Below are 18,272 nucleotides of genomic sequence, written 5' to 3'. Positions count from 1 at the left end.
CGACATCTTGCAGCACCATTGAAAGGTAGCCACGGGGGTTGGACCTATGGAAGCATACGGAGGCGGCGCTTGCAGCGTAAAAGTTCCGCCGCCATAGGCCTCAGCAGATTCAGGTTGAGGGGGGGCTTTTCCCTTATTGGAAACAATGAAGTGCCGGCAGACCTGAAACCAAGGAATCAAGTGTGTCTCTCTTCCATCACCGCCTATGTATTCTTTTTCGAGCTTTCTGCGAGATCATCATCACCTGCTCTTTTAGCTTGCATCATACTCCCGACACCGAAGCAGAACAAGATAAGCTCTAAATATTTTCAGTCATCAGAAGTAATGAAAAAGGGTACCTAATTCAACTTTGCACAGTGCAAAGCGGACCTAGATGGCGTGCACCCAAAATTTAAGGGTGGAGAGAGAAGAGCGTGGGCGGCGGAGAAGACCGATTGTCCGCGGTGAAGCCGGCAGCTCCAGCACGGCGGAGGACTGCAGGAGAGATTTCAGAGAAGCGTTGGGACTGGGAAAGGTTGGAAGTCGGTGCACGAGAGCGGAGACGATCGCCTCGCCAAGGCCGCGCTACACGAGACTAGGAGAGTCAGAGACGACTCACGGGCCCCTCTATAAATCGCGCACGCTCTCCTTAAACCCTTATTAAAGCCCGTCGACGCCATTTCCCCACGGATACGCTAGGGTTTTGCACCATGGCGTCGGCGTCGCGCGCGCTCCTCCTATCCAGGCTCTCATCCCTCCCGGCCGCCGCCTCTCGCTTCCTCCGCCCGCTCGCCTCTGCGGGGACCTTCCTCCCGGCGGCGCTGGCCCCGTCCCCGGCGCCGGCGCCCGGGGCATCGGCCAGGCGGTTCGCGACGCAGCCCGCGAACTCAGACTCGAACTGCAGCAACCGTGCCCCCGAGGAGGCGATCCCCGGGTGCGACTACGAGCACTGGATGGTCATCATGGAGGGCCCCCCAGGAGACGCCAGCAACCCCGACATCCACCGTAACGAGATCATCGACGGCTACATCAAGACCCTCGCTCAGGTCGTCGGAAGGTATGCTGCCCCCTCACCTCACCCTTGATGGGTTAGTGGATCAGGATTGGATAAGTATGATAAAGTCATTTATGTACTATTTATAACATATCTGTATCTCAAACCTACCCTATCCCTATGTCGTTCCAGTGAAGACGAAGCAAGGATGAAGATCTACTCTGTGTCAACTAGGCATTATTTTTCTTTTGGTGCCCTACTATCTGACGAACTCGCCGGCAAACTCATAGGTATATTGATCGTTACATGAAATTCGTGTATGTGATCTTTTTATGAAGGTGACTTCAAATGATCTTTTTTTAAATGCCACTAATTTGTTATTTTCAGAGTTGCCTAAGGTCCGTTGGGTTCTTCCTGATTCATACGTGGATGTAAGAAATAAGGACTATGGGGGTAATGATCATGTACTATCTGACTGAATATTCACTATAATAATTTGAAATGGTTGTTGCTTTTTCCCCTCACTAGGTAACAGATTTACCACTCTGTGTGGTACTATATGATGTTCTGTTATGACTATTTCAGTTGCAGGTTTCAGATCTAGGAATTTTGAGAAAATTTCCTGTAGCACATGTTTTTAGGAATTTTTTTCTTACTCAAAAGGCTTAAGATTGTTATCCTGTCAGAATATATTTTTTCATTTATTAATTAACGATCATCATTGGTATCTTATTTGTGCTGCTAATTGCTTCTGTACCCATTTGTATTATAGTTAAGCATTTAACTGTTTAGTGATGAACATCTCATTGTTGTTATCATGTGGAGTTTTCTAGTATTTGAGTGTAATCTTGACTGCTCTCTGTAACATCATTCCTACAGTCTATAGTAAAAGGATGTCACCAATATCTAAGATATCTATTCAACTGACAGAAATGGTGATTGGTAACAACTTTGTTTATTTTAATTGAAGTAGGAGCTTATGTTGGCCACTGTAACTTTTTGGCAGGCTACCAACCACAAACTTCTGTCTTTTGATGAAACCTGAATATAACACGATACACTCAAATTTGATACGAGAGCTACTCCCTCTGTTCCTAAATATTTTTCTTTTTAGAGATTCCAAATAAACTACCACATACGAATGTATATAGACATGATTTAGAGTGTAGATTCACTCATTTTGCTCCGTATGTAGTCACTTGTTGAAATCTCTAAAAAGACAAATATTTAGGAATGGAGGGAGTATAAGACACCGCTTCTGTAGTTGCTAGTTTTTGTTTAAAATATACATCTTCCTCCTAGTGGTATGATATTTGGCTGCAGTTTTCATTATTATACCTGGATTAAATAATAATGAAAACTGCAGCCAAATATCATACCACCATATATATCGTAAAATCAAGTGCTTTGTGCAAGATGATTTATCATATCAAGTGTTTGTCAATATGTCCTGGCATTTTGAGCCCCTTGAGGTGGCACTTTCAACATTTTAACCTGCCATGTCTTCCTTGGATTATCTGAGCTTGTGCACTTTCTTCAGTTTTCATCTCAGTCCATATGTAAGGAGAGTGTATCTAATGCCTTCTCTTGTGTTTCAGGAGAACCATTTATAGATGGACAGGCTGTTCCTTACGACCCCAAATACCATGAGGAGTGGGTGAGAGGCAGTAAAATTGGCAGATAGTGTAGTCGTAGGCGTCCCAACTTTGACAGGGTAACTTTGAAAGGAGAAGGCATAACACACAGTCGTACCAGAGCGGGCCTGATCCACCAAGTTACCAGTTTCCCCCATAGGTAACCCAAGCTACCAATGCAGCGGCAACTACAACAACACCGCCCCACCTGCTTACGAAGGCAGGGACGGGCCAGGGGGGCATTACCAATAGAGAACACTGCTAGAAGATTGCCGGTAGGAAAGTTAGTACGGATTTTTATGCATATATTCTCTCTGAGAAATAGTATTACTAAAGCTTAGGCAAGTGCTCTTTTTTTTTTCTCTCTTTGTTGAAATAAATACAGTGTTGAGTAAGCTATTCGTATGGGGCCGGGATAAACAAGTGCCTCATGGTGTCAGGGTTTAATTTTTTTCCTGACGTACTGTACAGCAACAAGTTCTCTGTGCCATTCCTGACTAGAGTGTGTCACTACATTTATGCCATGTTTCACCATCGTTTTTCCATCCCAAACCAAGCCAAGCTGTCAGGGTGTGCCATGGCTTGGGCTATTATATTGTGCATAATATGTATCCAAATTGTGTTGTTGATTATCCTGTGGGCCTGCTGGCTACCTGGACAATGATCATGTCTTGGCCACCGGTGGCGTATGAATTTGTAACAACATTTTGTTCATCTTAATATATGGGCAGTCAACTGCTAATTCCTTGAAAAGAATATGAAGGGGACTAACAGGTGATCACCTGGAGCACCCCATCCCCTTCAATTTCTTCACCCCCAGTCATCGGAGTCTGCTATCATGGTTCTAGGGGCAGCTGTGAGATTGTCAGTTCGAGTGTAGCTATCCCTCTGATCTACGCGATCAGGTGGCCTTCTGAAGTGTGTGTGATTCATGGTTGCATTGCATGACTCTGCGCGGCTTTGCAAGTTACTACAGTGTCACTACATCATTTCTACCGGAAGATCATGGGTGTTGGTGTGTTGAAAATTGGTTGGGTGTTGGCTCACATAGCGTCCATCGGTTCCGTTTCAAGTTTTTGCAATGCAGTTTCGACGGTGGTCTCTTACAGGTGTGCATATTCAAAAGTGGTGCCATAGCGCAGAGGAGGCTATTCCACAGGTCAAAAAGGGCCCAACACTTTCTGTAAGCACGTTCATTCGACATAAATAATTTAGGGGGAACTTCATAGTGATGCATGGGTACAAACAAATGTCTTGTGCCGGTTCAACAGTTACATTCCTTGGCCAGACGCGAAGCAACACATTTCTGCTGTCTTCCCAATGGTTTTACAATACAAGCTTCCCCAATGCACGCAAATATTTTCTTGAAGGTGGTTAAACTAACTACAGCAGCTCACTTCTTGCCACGCCCCTTGTCGGGCTTCTTCGTCCTCTTGGATTTCTTCTTGCTCTTCTGCTTCTGCGCCGCCGCCTTTGTTGAAGTCGAGGCAGCTTCTCCCGTGCCAGCCCGCTCGTCATCTGGGCAAGCTTTGAATACGCAGTCTGTGGGCAACTTCAGGAGGCAGAGCCTGGGGTCTTTCCCCTCGCGCCTCTCATCCTGGCATTGGCAACAACCATCCGTGCATGACCCTGAACCAATCACAAGGCGGATGACCTGCTGCAGTGTCTTCCCAGCACCTTCCCACTTCGAGTATAGATCATCCACAGCTTTTTTGTCCGTCCTGTGAATTTTCACGCACGCAAGTGGTAAGGTAAATTCTCACAAGACACGTCTTGCACTAGACTAGAAAGGTGGTACATATCATGCAGAAAAGAGAGGATGTTATTACCCATACATGCCTATCAATTACAATACTCTTTTGGGCGGCTTAAAAAATAAGCTGCCTCTCCCCGACTTAAAAAGTAAGCCGCCCTCTGAATTTGTTGAGACTTCTAAATTAGTTATCACATAACTAGTTTAGAAGCCCCAATGAATAAAAGAGGCGGCTATAGGAAAAGCTAGGGAGGAGGCAACTTATTTTTTAAAGTTGCCAAAAGAACTGACCCGAAATCTAGATAAAGTTGGCCCCAAATTAACACTTGCTTACCTATCAGGAAGTTTTTCGAACTCACTGCAGATGTGCTTGATCTCTTCCAGATAGTGTTCATCAAGCTCTTTATCAACCAATGCTAGAACGCCTGTTTCCAGCCATGGAAGGGCATCTCTAAGAAATTGAATGACAACCCTTGCATCTTTCTGCAGAAATTAGCTGTTAGGATTACTCGGCACCTGCCAACAATGGGACAAACTGGAAGACAACAAAATAAGCATTATTATAACATATGAAACTCACCTGGCCTTCCTCATCGCGTAGAAAAGTATCAAGCTTCTTCCAGAGAGTGTCAAAGATACCAGTTGAATCTGTCTTTCTCGAACCCTCTACCTTTAATACCTCTACAGGCACAAGGACATCAGTTGATTTTTTCTTTTTCGAACTGATTCCTATCTTTACTAACTCTACATTCACAGGAATGTTTCCAGAAATAAATTTTTGAACTTGCTACCATTAGAATTTTCTGGCAATGGAGTCTCTTGCTTTACAGAACTTGGTTCTTCAGGACGCTTGCTGCCATCAGATTTTTCTGGCAATGGAGTCTCTTGCTTCACACAACTTGGTTCTTCAAGACGCAGAAGAGCCATTATCTTCGGAACATCATGCAAATCCTCCTTGCTTATCATATAGGCATTCAAGTTTCGACATATTACTGGGATTTTGGGTGAGCCAATAACTACCATATGATCTCCGATTGAGGCAAGTGCATCAGCAAGCACTCTTATGAAGTTGCTCGGTGTGTGAGACCTCATTTTCAAAGCATCTTGAATCTTCTTAGAGAACTCCAAAGGTAAATCCTTGAAGACTTCATTCCTCACAAGGTTACGTGTGACCTCATAGCACTTCCCCAGAGAAAGAGTAAGGATCAGAGGATAAAGTGTAACAACTAATCTCAGGAGGACTGCTCTGTATGAAGTACTGGAAGGACATGAAGTCTTATGTACCCATTCCTGGAGCATATGCTTGGTCGTCAAGATAGTAATAATTGTCTCGTATATGAAACGGCCTGATAAGTGTGCCAAACCATGAAGATCAGAATCTGGGCTTGACTTAGATACCTGGCAGGTGTCAATGAAAGCCTTGCTGGTACGGCACTCCAGCATATTGACCAACAGAGATTTCGTGCAGCACATAAAATCATTCTGTACTAATAAGCATGATGAAGCCAAGAAACCAAGGCACTCCATAAGACCCACATAGCATCCTGGGGATATGTAGTCTAGTTCATCCTTCCACTTTACACTTAAGGTAAACTCAAGAGCAAGCTTAAAGTTGAAGATCAAGGAGGATCTATCACGACCACTGTCAAGAAATCTCTTGAAATATCGGAAAAACCCTGCCCACTCAGAATTATTGCCCAGGTACTGTAATAGTCTTGAAAGCAGCGCTTCATCCAATTGTGCTGCATGAAGCAGAAGCATGGTTGTTCTCCCAAGATGCCCATAAGTCAATTTTTTATTTGCTGGGCGAAGATTTGCACTAAGAGAATCAGCAATCAATCCATATGCAGCTGGTGAGTCAAGTACATGCGAGAGGCTCCCCTTTGTCCCATCTCTCCACACAAGAAAAACTAGCTCAAAGAATCGACGCCCACAGAGAACAAAAAAGCTTCTTAACTTCATGGAACCTTTTGGCATGCTGAACTGTGGTTCTTCCAAAAACTTTGCTATCTCATGTATGATAAGGACAGTTCTCACCAGGGTATACCAAGATGCCGGCTTTGGAGAAATTTGAACAATTGACTCCAACTTCTTAAGTACACTGAAACCAACAGAAGACAGCTCATTCATCCAGAAACACTGAGCACATGAATGACACTCGGAGGCACCCAATAAACATCTGTTGCCGTCTTGCTGCAAAGAATTCCTGCCAGCGTTGGAAAGCCAACTTGCATTCATGTTCAGCACCACATATCTGTCACCTTCACCATCTTTTCTCAATCCGAAGTACTTGGCAAAAAGATCTTCATACACAACTGCATAGCCATTTAATTCTGGATCATCGGTGTGGCAAAGATGAGATAGTACTTTGATTATGATCGACTTCCAGTGATTCCAGGCATAAAACAGAGTTTGGGGTGACATCTGGTTAGAGGCCAGCATATCATTACAGCTATTTTCATCTTCAGATCCTGGCCCTAATTCTATCTTGTATCCAGAGGCTCGAGACTGCAGATGAACATCAAGGATCGAATGGGAAGCAACAAGTTCAACTAACAAGTTTGCACATTTTCTGCCCTCAAGCAAAGTGCAATTCAAACTGGAAAGAGACTTATTCACATCTGACAGTGCATCAGCTTCCACGCAAACAAAGCAGTAGAAGCACTCAGAGACCTTTTTTGCCAACTCTTTGGCTTTTGCAAGAAACTGTGCCTTCTCTGCATATCTTTTGGGAGGCCACCCTCTACTATTTGAAGACCACAAGGAACCCACAATGATATGGAGGAGGAGAAGCCGTGTTGCATCCTCAAACAAATCTGCCTTCTCGAGTATGTCTACCTCCAGTAAGACATCTCCTTTATGCTTTGCTATTCCTGCAGCTTCTAGGAAATTACCCATTTCCATCTCTAAACTCAACAGTTCGTCAACAAGATTTCTAGAATTTAGGAACGTCCGTACGTGATCCATAGAGCTGAAAGCTTTAACAAAGGGCATCATATGCTTTATGTCACCACGCTCAAAATAATGTTGAGCGCAATTATCCAGATACTTCGTTCTAATTGCAGAAACCTCCAAGGATTTTGAATTCTCAAGTGAATGTTCCTCTAACTGTTGCAGAAACTGCAAGCCCAGATTGTATAATTGTTTTCCTTTCGAGCACATGGAGAAACACTTGGCGTAACATTTAGCTTTCAAAAACATTTCAGCTGCCTCTGACCAGCATTCAGCCCTAGCAAAACAGTCACCAGCTTCCTCAAGTCTAGAAATACCACATTTTTGCGTATAGACCATATCTATGGCAATGCAAGGAACACAATGTTTAGTCAGAGTGTCAGACAAAGCTATCCATATCAAAGCTAAAAATTAGCATGTCTGCAATTTATGGAGGGATTTCATTTCGAATAAATGTTTTTTTTAATCTGATGACATTTACTTATATGGCAACTCTTTAAGAACAAACTGTCATTTGTAAAACGTTATGGAATGATGAGATCTCAAAAGTATGGATACAGCTTGGGAACTATGGAGAGTTAGCAGACCTGCTTTTTTGTAGTCACCTAATTTGATATAGCAAGTAGCAGCTTTCTCATGCATGCCTATGGACTCGTAAATCTCTGATGCTGTTTCCAATGAAGCCTTGCCCAACTCCAAATTTTTTGAGATGACACGGTCAGCGGTCGCTACAAGTCCAGCAGCTCTTGCCCACTTCTCTCTGTGTGCATCACCGGCCTTTTCGAAACACATAGTAGCCATTTCGAATTGCCCCTCATTGAATAACTACAAAAGGAAAAGAGAGAGAACTTGTGGATGGAATAACAATGGTAAAAGAGAAGAACAGAAAAACTGTAAGTAGGTACGCATCGTGACCCGACTAACAAAGAATTTGTGTGCATAGAACAACTGTGAGACAAAAAAAACATGAATTTCACAAGATTAAGAACATGCAAAAAATCACTCAGTAGGCAACATAATGCATAGCATGGTAACTAAAATTGGCTTTCCAGACCAAACAAGCAAAGATCACCAACCTTGGTTCCCCGTAGCCTCCAATCATCACTGCTGCTCCCTGTCTGCATTGCCTGAATGAGGGTAGAATCAAGTGATCTAACTTCTACAATACACAACTTCTTCCAGTAGTCAAACATTGGTCGACAGTAATCATCTGTATTTTCACATATCCAGAGTCTTTGCCTAGTGCGTGTGATTGCAACATAGAGTTGCTTCAGCTCTGAACAGAGAAGATAATGCTTGCTTCTGTCGAAACCTGGATGAGAGATCTGCTCAGAGTGTGCTATAATATCTTTATCTTCCATGTAGCCGTAGAGAACTCTCCATTTGTTTCTTAAGGGCGACGAACCAAAGAAGTTGTACAACAGCACATCCTACAAAATATCTCTGAAGTGAGTATACTTGACAATTTGAAACAGCGCATTTTACAGTTAAATATTTTGCAAAATGAACACAGATGAAACTGAATATATAGGCCCATACCTGAAACTCAAGACCCTTACATTCAACAATAGTCAAAACAAGAGCTTGTTTACCAACAAGATCAATAATTTGTTTTTTGGTAGCATCATCACGAACTAATATGACTTGCTCAGCACCAAACCCATGCAGGTTACCATGTTTACTTTTACTTTCTCCAAAAATAGTCATAATTGCATTCTCATCATTATCAGACTCCAGCAGCACAGGAGCTTCTCCATGTACAAGTCCAGTCTATAGATTAAGCTTGTCAACACTTGACGGGAAAAAGAAGTACAGAAGGCTCATGATACTTTGTGCCATACGGAGGATGCCACAATGTGTACGGAAATTCTGAGATAGTTGGAACATATCTGAGAGATGGACTCTTTCACCATGTTTAAGTCCTTCATTAGACGCTTCAGTTTCTGCGAGGAATGCAGTATAAAAAAGTGAACGGATATCTTCAAACCTGAAATCGATACCCCTTGCTATAGTTTGTGCAGTGTCACCAGCAAAAAGGAAGCCTTCCTTGATGTTCATACAGACATACTTAAGAAGTGCTATTTGTGTCATGGTGAGATCCTGGACCTCATCTATGTAAACAAAATCCACCATATCTCCATTGTAGCCCTCAGATACAAGACTACTGTGAAGACTATTGACGAAATCTGACAAATCAAACTCCCTGGCAGTGCATTTCATACTCTCATATTCGAGGAATATATCATAAATTCTATCTCTCATCTCATTGTTCAAAGATGAAAATCTTTTATCAGCGAGCATCACATAATCTTGTCTTTCCAGTTTGCCAGTACAAGGCCTGCTTGCTTGATATGCGCCCTTTATATGAGAAATTATTTCAGTGAAGACAGTGGACGCAGCAATTTTTTTTGTCAGGTCTGCATTAAAACGAGGCCAGTAGGAAGTAGCAAATTTTTCGTAGGTAACTTCCTTCAATTCAATAAAAGTTTGCACTGCACGAGATCTTGAATGGCCTCTCTCAAAGCTAGACTTCATTTCACCATAAAACGCATCGAAAAAAGATGTCTGGCATGTTCCATCAAGCATCATCAAAAACTTACGGTATGTTATAGTAAGAGGATAGTACCCGTGAGGTAGATCACAAAAACTGTCAGGAATTTCTGTAAACTCTTCCAGGTCATCCATGATGTCATGCATGTGAAGAATGCTAGACTCGTCAGAGACATCACCGATGCCAAATCTATAAAGGGTTGAAATAAATTGGAATTAATACAAGGATTAGTGTTGGTACAAAACATAAAAGAAGCAAAGCGAGTATCTTCGTAAGAAATCATTGAACCCGCTTGCAATGTATAATTTCACAAAAGAGCACCAAGCATGGCTCAGTTGGCTAGTCATGTGAGTGGCTGAGTGCACGCCTAGACCAGCAGCATTCAAGGCCTACCCTCACTACCTCTAATAGAAAGAAGTACAGTGAAAAAATATTGAGCCAACACTTTAAATAGTCCTATGAAAATAATTTCCAAAATGGTGTAAACATATGTAATACTTGAAAAATAGGGGTTTCAATTCAATTGACTTACCTTTTAAGTCTGCAGATGTGATCTTTTATGGCTGAACATAGCTTTGGGCTTACAGTGATAAATACTTGTTTCACAGAACTTTCTCCTCCATTCTTTGGTAACATAATATTATTGTCATCTACCCCTGATAAATCAGCACCATCCAAATTTAAACCTTGGGATGCAATCAATGACTGTTGCTCTTTTTGAATCAGTTTCATTGTCAATACAGTGGTTTTTCCAGTGCCTGACCTCCCAAGTATAAAACTAGTGAGTGGGAATTGAATTATCACCTTCTCTTCATCCGTCAGTTCAAAGGGGATGTTGATTTCAGACCCATCAGTAGCTGTCAGCAAATGCTTTGCCATTCCAGATGATAAAAAGTAGAATTTCATCAGCAGGAAGCTTTCACTAACTTTTGAATTCTCCATGCCATATGATGTATCCACGTAATCATGCTCTTCATGAGCGTCAGCTTTGCAATCCTTGTTATAGCGGATAATATCATGCACAATATCCCAAACCATAGGAACCTCCAGTTTCCTGTTATCCACAACAAAAAGGAGGGCAAAAATTAGAAGAATATCTTCAGGCAATTCATTTGTAGGCATGAACTATTTACAAACAGTTCATCTCTGTAAGTATCAGAGGTATAAAAAATCTAAGAAACCTGATTATAGCCCATTAACAATAAAAAAAACTCATACCCTTGTGTCTGCACTCTCCTGCAATGATCCAGGTAATCATCCGTGTACATGGAGAATAGATTCTCGAGACGTTGAACAGTTCTTGCAACATTTTGCTGTGACAGTAGGTCCCAAATTCTTATTATCTGGGAATACCTTCTTTCGGTTTTCTCAATGTCAGTACTCCAAACAAGATACAAGTCCCAGATCTTGTATACTTTTACAAGATAAGAAACACCAGGCATGTCAAGGTTCTTGACTGTTGTCCTCCAACCATCTCCAAGTTTGATAAGCTTTTGGAGTACTTCCTTCCTGAGCTGTCGTGATTTTAGTTTGGTGAAAGACTTTCTAAACTCGTGGCTAAGAATGACCTGTCGAATATATGAATACAAAAAATGGAACATGAGAAAGAATGTATACGAGAGAAATGAACATTGTCCTGAAAATCCTATTTACAAACCTCTCACAATCCAATTACAGAGCAACCAGCCTAGTAGAGACAAGTGAATCACATACATGATTCCAAAAAGTAAAAAATAGATCTATCATGAATACAAACAAAATCACACTATAAAGGAAGTGTACATTCAGTAAACCCTAACTACCTGACAACAAGCATGAGTCTCATAAGACAAATGCACATACATGTGAATTGCATTCTGGGTAATTTAAGTGCAGCGACATATTAGAAAACAAGAAAGTAGTTCAAAGCCAAACTGGCTGAAACCATGGTACTTACCTTCCATCTTGTATTGCTGAAAACCGCTGAATCGGCACTGAGAAGATCCTCAAGTTCATCAAACTCTTGCTTTACTTGCAAAACCACCTTACAGATGGTTGCGTCATTAGTGGCACTGAAAATACATTTACGTCTCTCCGCATCAGCAACAAGGTCTGTCCATTCAGTCCCACTTTTATAAAGTGTATGAGCATTCCCAACAATCCAAAGACAGTGCCTGTATGAATAAAGCATCCATCAGATAATTTATATCATCAGTCTGACATACTTTGAACAGCAATAAAACAAGGGGCCACAAAAAATTTGATGCACACCTTGCTCTAGTAAGAGCAACATTTGTTCTTTGGTTATCAGCAAGAAATCCAACAACTCCTCTCTCGTTGGATCTAACAGTTGATAGTATAATTATATCATCCTCTGCTCCTTGGAAACCATCAATGGACTTCACTCGCACATGAAAGCCATCACATGTATCATATTTTTGGCCAAGTCGATTTTTAATTGCATCAACTTGAGCATTATATGGAGAGACCACACCGATGTTGAGCCCTTGGTCTGTCCTTTTCCAAGCTGCAGAAAAAACTTAGGTGGTATGCTTACTGATCATTAGGGATGAACTTTTTGACAAGGCTATTGAAAGAATATTCTTCAACAAATTTAAGTTAATTCTGTATCACCAAATCATTGACATATCATTGCTTTTCAACTACGAAGTCCGATAATAATAAAAGTTACTAAGGCGGGTCAGGCAGTGGCCAAACAACTCTGATAGAGCATGATGTTTCATCTTTCATGTCCTCTATCGAATGTTCTCTTTTTCCAAAATAAAAATAACATTGTTTCCCGAACAGGGCAGTAGAATTGAAATTTAACCATATCAAGAGATACACATGGAAAGCTGGACTCTCAAACATACACTATTGTGGTGAACACCTTTCTACCAATGAAGGTTATGCAGTATGCAATACAAGAACGGCAGATCACGTCAGCTTCTAAAGATCCCATGTTATATTAGCCAAATATCTTCTTAAAAAATAACTAGAAAGGATATTAAGGTTAAAGAAAGGATAGAATTCAGCTTAGACATACATTTAAAGATGGTATGGATTAGGTGCAAAACAACAGCAACTTCAACCATGTTTCTGCGGCTGTTTCCCGTGCCCTCTGTGTCTTCCCTTCCATCAGTGAGATTTATAAACGTGTAGCTCCCAAAAGGGAGGCATGTGTAATCCTTATTATAACTAGGAGACAGAACATTGGAACCATCTAAAATCTTCCTCTCATAAAACTGGGCATTTGGAAATAAGCTGATACAAGGATTCATGCGATACTGTATATTCAGCAAATGCTTATCAAATTTGAGCATAACCAATCTCCCAAATAAACTTGTCGCAAATCCAGCTTCTTTGCATACCTAGAGACAACCAATGAAAGCTAGTAAGATTACTGAAAACATATAAATAACAATGGAACATAAAAGAAAGATATGGCCGTCACATTTTTTATTCTCAGCATTTCAGTACCAGAAGTTTATCTTGTTGATAAATGGGCCAATGACTAAGAAATGAATTCAGACAATATAAAGAGGGTGAGGCAAAACCTTACTTTGCTTTTAACCATTGCACTCAGCTGACAGTCATCTCCTACCAAAACAACATGTTTTAACCAACGCAGACGTAGTGGGATCACCAATTCACACTCCCGCACTTGAGCAGCCTCATCAACAATTAATACTTCGAAGGGTGCAATCTCCATGTGATGTAACCGATAAGAGCTAGAGGTAGTACAGAAAAGAAGTGTTGCATTACATATGCAGTAGTTCTGGGCCCAGTTTTTATTTACTCCAGTGGGTAAATTAAGCGAGTGTAGCAGATCCTTTAGCAATTTAAGGCATGAAGACCTTGCTCCATCTAGTTCCTTCTCAATAGAAGATACAGGTTGTGCACAAACAGAGTTCACAGTTGACAGGCAACCAAGTCCCCTTTTTAAGCCCTCATCAGTCAAGTCTACGTTGCACAGAAGAGCACCAAAATTTTCCAGCATATGAAGCAATGTAGATATATTTATGGCACTATCACAAGAAAAGCACCTCCCAGGTAGGTGAACCCACAAATTCATGATGCATCTTTTCAGAGCTACTGCTATCACATCAAATTGCTTCTTTACGAAGTCCAAAAAGCACACTGGATCAATTTTGCCATCATCCTCAAGAAGCATATCATACCGTGAAGCAGAGTCTTCAAAAAAGGATATCATTGAAGCTATTCTGTAGTTCCATCCAGACGACGATGAAAAGCATTCCACAAGTTCATCGACACGAAAATCCAAGAAAACTTCCTGAAGATCCTCTGTGATGTCCATGTTAGACCTACTTCCAAATAACAAAATATCTCCAAGAGAAAAAGGTAGACCAATGTTGTCAGTGTGCTCATTGAAATCCTTCAAGTTTTCCAGGAAACGAGTGCAAACTCCAACAACAGCAACATTTGTGGGAGCACAAGTAAGAGTTCTGCATTTCAAACATGCCAAGACCCACAGTAAAGCGCTAACCGTCTTGGTTTTTCCAGTGCCTGGTGGACCCCATATAAGCTTCATGAGGTTTACATGCCCACATTGTACAGCTGAGATGACAGAATCAATAGCATCAACTTGTGATTGATTAAGCTTAACCGATAGTAATTGCTCTGTGAAAGAAGCCAAACAGCCCCCATCCTGCTTTACACACATACCGCAAATATCCTCACCCTGCAACAGAGCAGACAAAGAGGAGCTCAAAAGGTTAGGTCCCATACTAGTTTATACTGGTAATGAAAATGGCAAGTAAACTAAACACGGGTATGCATGCCACATTACCAGATTTGTGGGGGCTAAGAGCGACTTGATTATTGTGAAATTGTCATTCATGTGTGCACCAAAGGTAAGTGCTTTCCATATACGTATGTTTGTGGTGATATTATTGAGAGATATTGCATGTTTGAGTTTGTTCAAGTCTTCTTCCAAGTCAATATTCTTTTCAACTTTGACTCTGAAGCCCTTCTGGTATTCATCATCCATAGAAACATCAGTGACCATTGCCAAGCAATATGTGACACCATGGCGGTTTAAGTCCTCTGCAGCTTCAGGTTTTATGCTAGACAAAATAAAGATGTCACCATTCCTGGCAGAATAAGCCCCAGTAGAGAAACCAGCATCATTGTCCCAAAAGTCCACATCCATAAAGTATGATCCCGACTTTCCTGCTACCTCCATGGAAAGTATTTTCGACGAGGGTGCTTGACTGACGAGTTCAAGGCATGAGCACAGATCTGACCTTGTTTCTTCAATCAGAGGCACACGGTACGATGCAAGATAGTGATCAAGTGACTTGAAGTTGCAGGGAATAGTCTCAACCTAAACAGAAAAGAGGTCATTTCCAAATGAATATGGTTATAGCTAGAAAAAAGATGATTCTCCAACAGTTCCTTGAGCACACAACAAATGGCATGTAAACAGAAGAGCTATATGGTCAATTTCATCTACAGCAACAATATGCAAGGATCAGTACAGCACTCATATCACAAGGAGGTTGCTGTACTCAGCTATAGAAATTGTTTTTCATAGCAAGACAGTTTGTAATTTCTGCCACCAAATTGTACAACATCACGCATACATATCATTACGATACATGACTTACGCACCTATCATGTTCCAACAGCGGTTTGAAACTTAAAGTGTATTATCTAATAATAAAGTTTTTTGGAGACACTTGACAAATGGTGGTCACATGATGAAATTAGTGTGTCATCGTTTTCTACAGCAACGTGCACCTCCAACTGTAACATAAGAACCATTCTCTAAAAATAGAATCATGTAATCAGCCCGAATCAGTCACAAATGTCAGCAACAGACAACAGCAACATGCAATTTCCTGAAATCCAACAGTTAGCGTGCAACAATTATGTGCGTTGCCACTTGCCATCAGACAACAATCCTGAAATCCAATAGCTGTGTCATCTTTTTCGACAGCACCTATCTGCCACCAAATAAAGTTCTTTGGAGGCACTGGACAAATGGTGGTCACATAATGAAATTAGTGTGCCATCGTTTTCTACAGCAATGTGCACCTCCATCAGTAACATAAGAACCATTCTCTAAAAAAAGAACCATGGTATTAGCCCGAATCGGTCACAGATGGCAGCAACAAGCAACAGCAACATGTAATTTCCTGAAATCCAACAATTTCTGAAAGAAAAAAAATTCCTGAAATCCAACAGTTAGCGCGCAACAATTACGTGCGTTGCCACTTGCCATCAGACGACAGTCCAGAAATGGCACTCAGCGCATGCTAATTCATTGCAGTTCCAGTTCCATGACACGTGGACAGAAACCCCCTCTAAACCCTAGCGCGCGGACCACACACACCATCATCTGGAACATCCAACAGCTAACCCAGCTTCGATTACGCACAAAATGGCAGCGCACTAAACGCGATTAACCAAAAAAAATCACCAGATTCAACCTAGCGCGCATACGGAGCATACGCCTCGCTCGCCCGGAGTCCGTGCCATGCGCACAGATTCGACCGAAAAAACAACCCAAATAAAAGGGTCGAGCCCGCAAGCACAAATCATCATCATCCGGAGGCGGGGCGAGGGAGGGGTGAATGGATGGCGCACGGAGAGCACCACGGCGCGTACCTTCCCCCTGTAGAGGTCGTCGTCGTTGATCTCCTGGAGCGACCAGGAGAGCACCACGTCCTCCAAATCCGCCCCCCATGGCTTCCCCCTCTCCGTCTCGCGCGTCGTCCTAGCCGCTCACGCGCGAGCACCGGAGCAGGCAGGCGGCATTCCGTTTGGGAGGAGAGGGAGGAGGAATGGAAGCAAAGGGGGTTGGTTTGTGGCCTTGGCCGTCTGTAGGGAGGAGGGAGGAGTCGCTTGTGGTTGTGGTCAGTCAATGCGGAAAAGCAGAGCAGATGAGCGATCAATGGGATGGCAGGGGAGGGGAGGGGGGAGAGGGGATCAGACGATCAGTATGGTACTACTGCACAGAAATCTTTTGCTTGTGGGAGAGGGAGAGGGAGGAGGCTAGCAGGATGCCTTTCGGGGTGGTGTCTTGGGAATCGGGCCCTTTTTCACGGGGCGGGTAAAGAGAGGAGGGTGCCGCGGTGAACGGTGCCAGAGCTAGACTAGAGAGCGCCGTGGTGCTACGGCTACAGTATATAATAAAATTACCAATGGTAAAAAGTAGTACTACTAGTACGGGTAGGGAAAACCATCTCTCCTCTCTTGTCTTTGGTCGCACACAGTCCTTGTAGCCCCGTCTCTCCTCTCTTGTCACGGGGCTTTAATTAATCGGGCCCTTGTAGTATCTCTCGCTGCCAATGTGTTCTTTTTTTTAAACACCTCTTCATATATTAATTAATTAAAGGAGGCTGAGCCGTCTGATCTGCACACCAGTGGCCGTTCGATCACAACAAGTCAGCAGCGCCACACACTTCAAACGGAGCACCGTGGACATCTCGTGAAGCTCCATTGCAGCCCCGTGAATCTCCGTTGCATAACCGTCACAGCTTCCACAGCCCTGGTGGTGCTCCATTGCAACCCCGACGAAGTTTCAATGCAGCGACGGCGGTGCTGCAAAAACTCCAAGGCAGCCCGGCGAAGTTCCATTGCAGCGACGGAGTTGCAACGCCATGGCCGGTCCGTCGCGGCACCTGCGAAGCTCCATTGCAACGCCATGGCCGGCCCATCGCGGTCGTCGTCGCAGCACCGACGAAGCTCCATGGCGGCGTCGGTGCAACAAAAACTCCAAGGCAGCAGCCCGGAGAAGCTCCATTGCAGCGACGGAGTTGCAACGCCATGGCCGGCTCGTCGCGGTCGTCGCCGCGACACCGGCGAAGTTGCAACCGCCATGGCATCCCCGTCGCGATTGTCATCGCAACACCGGCGAAGCTCCAATGCAGCGCTGGAATTGCAACCGCCATGGTCGTTGTGGTCGTCATCACAACGTCGGTGATGCTCCAATGCGACACCGACGGGCGCACGCAATGCTCCATCGTAGCGCCGGCCGCACGCAATGCTCCATCATAGCGCCGACCGCCACACTCGGAGGCTCCGATCCATTGCAGCACACCGCGCTCGCCTATCTGATCTCCATGGATGTTGCTTTCGCAGCAAAACGCCGACATCCCCGAAAAAGCAGCATCGTTAATGTTGGGGTGGGTTGTGTGGCAACGGTGGCGGTGGTCAGCGACGGGAAGCTTGTAGCGTGTTTTTGGGAGAGGTAGCAGGGTAGTAGTAGTTGTGTGTAACAGCGGCGTTTGTCGGGAGAGGTAGCAGCACCTGAGGAAGAAGAAAGGAAGAAGGAGGCTTTGAGGAGAAAAACGTATGGACTAGAGCCTTTTCGTGAAGATAACGCTACGAGAAGAAGCGGTGGGTGGGCCCATAGGGGACGCGTGTCACTCGCTTGAGGGGGCTTACGATTGCCTGGGATCA

The 18,272-nt window shown here is 43.3% G+C and overlaps 2 pseudogenes; one reads left to right on the top strand and one right to left on the bottom strand.

Moving 5' to 3' along the window:
- The first annotated feature begins 689 nt into the window (after positions 1 to 689).
- Positions 690 to 3,089, top strand: LOC119311047 (annotated as a pseudogene).
- Positions 3,090 to 3,810: 721 nt separating this feature from the next.
- On the bottom strand, positions 3,811 to 17,761 carry LOC119309830 (annotated as a pseudogene).
- Between the last annotated feature and the right edge of the window lie 511 nt (positions 17,762 to 18,272).

The sequence above is a fragment of the Triticum dicoccoides genome, chromosome 5B, assembly GCF_002162155.2.
Source record: "Triticum dicoccoides isolate Atlit2015 ecotype Zavitan chromosome 5B, WEW_v2.0, whole genome shotgun sequence".
Classification (NCBI taxonomy): Eukaryota; Viridiplantae; Streptophyta; class Magnoliopsida; order Poales; family Poaceae; genus Triticum; species Triticum dicoccoides.
Note: the sequence above shows the minus strand (reverse complement) of the source record. Positions and strands in the feature narration are given on the sequence as shown.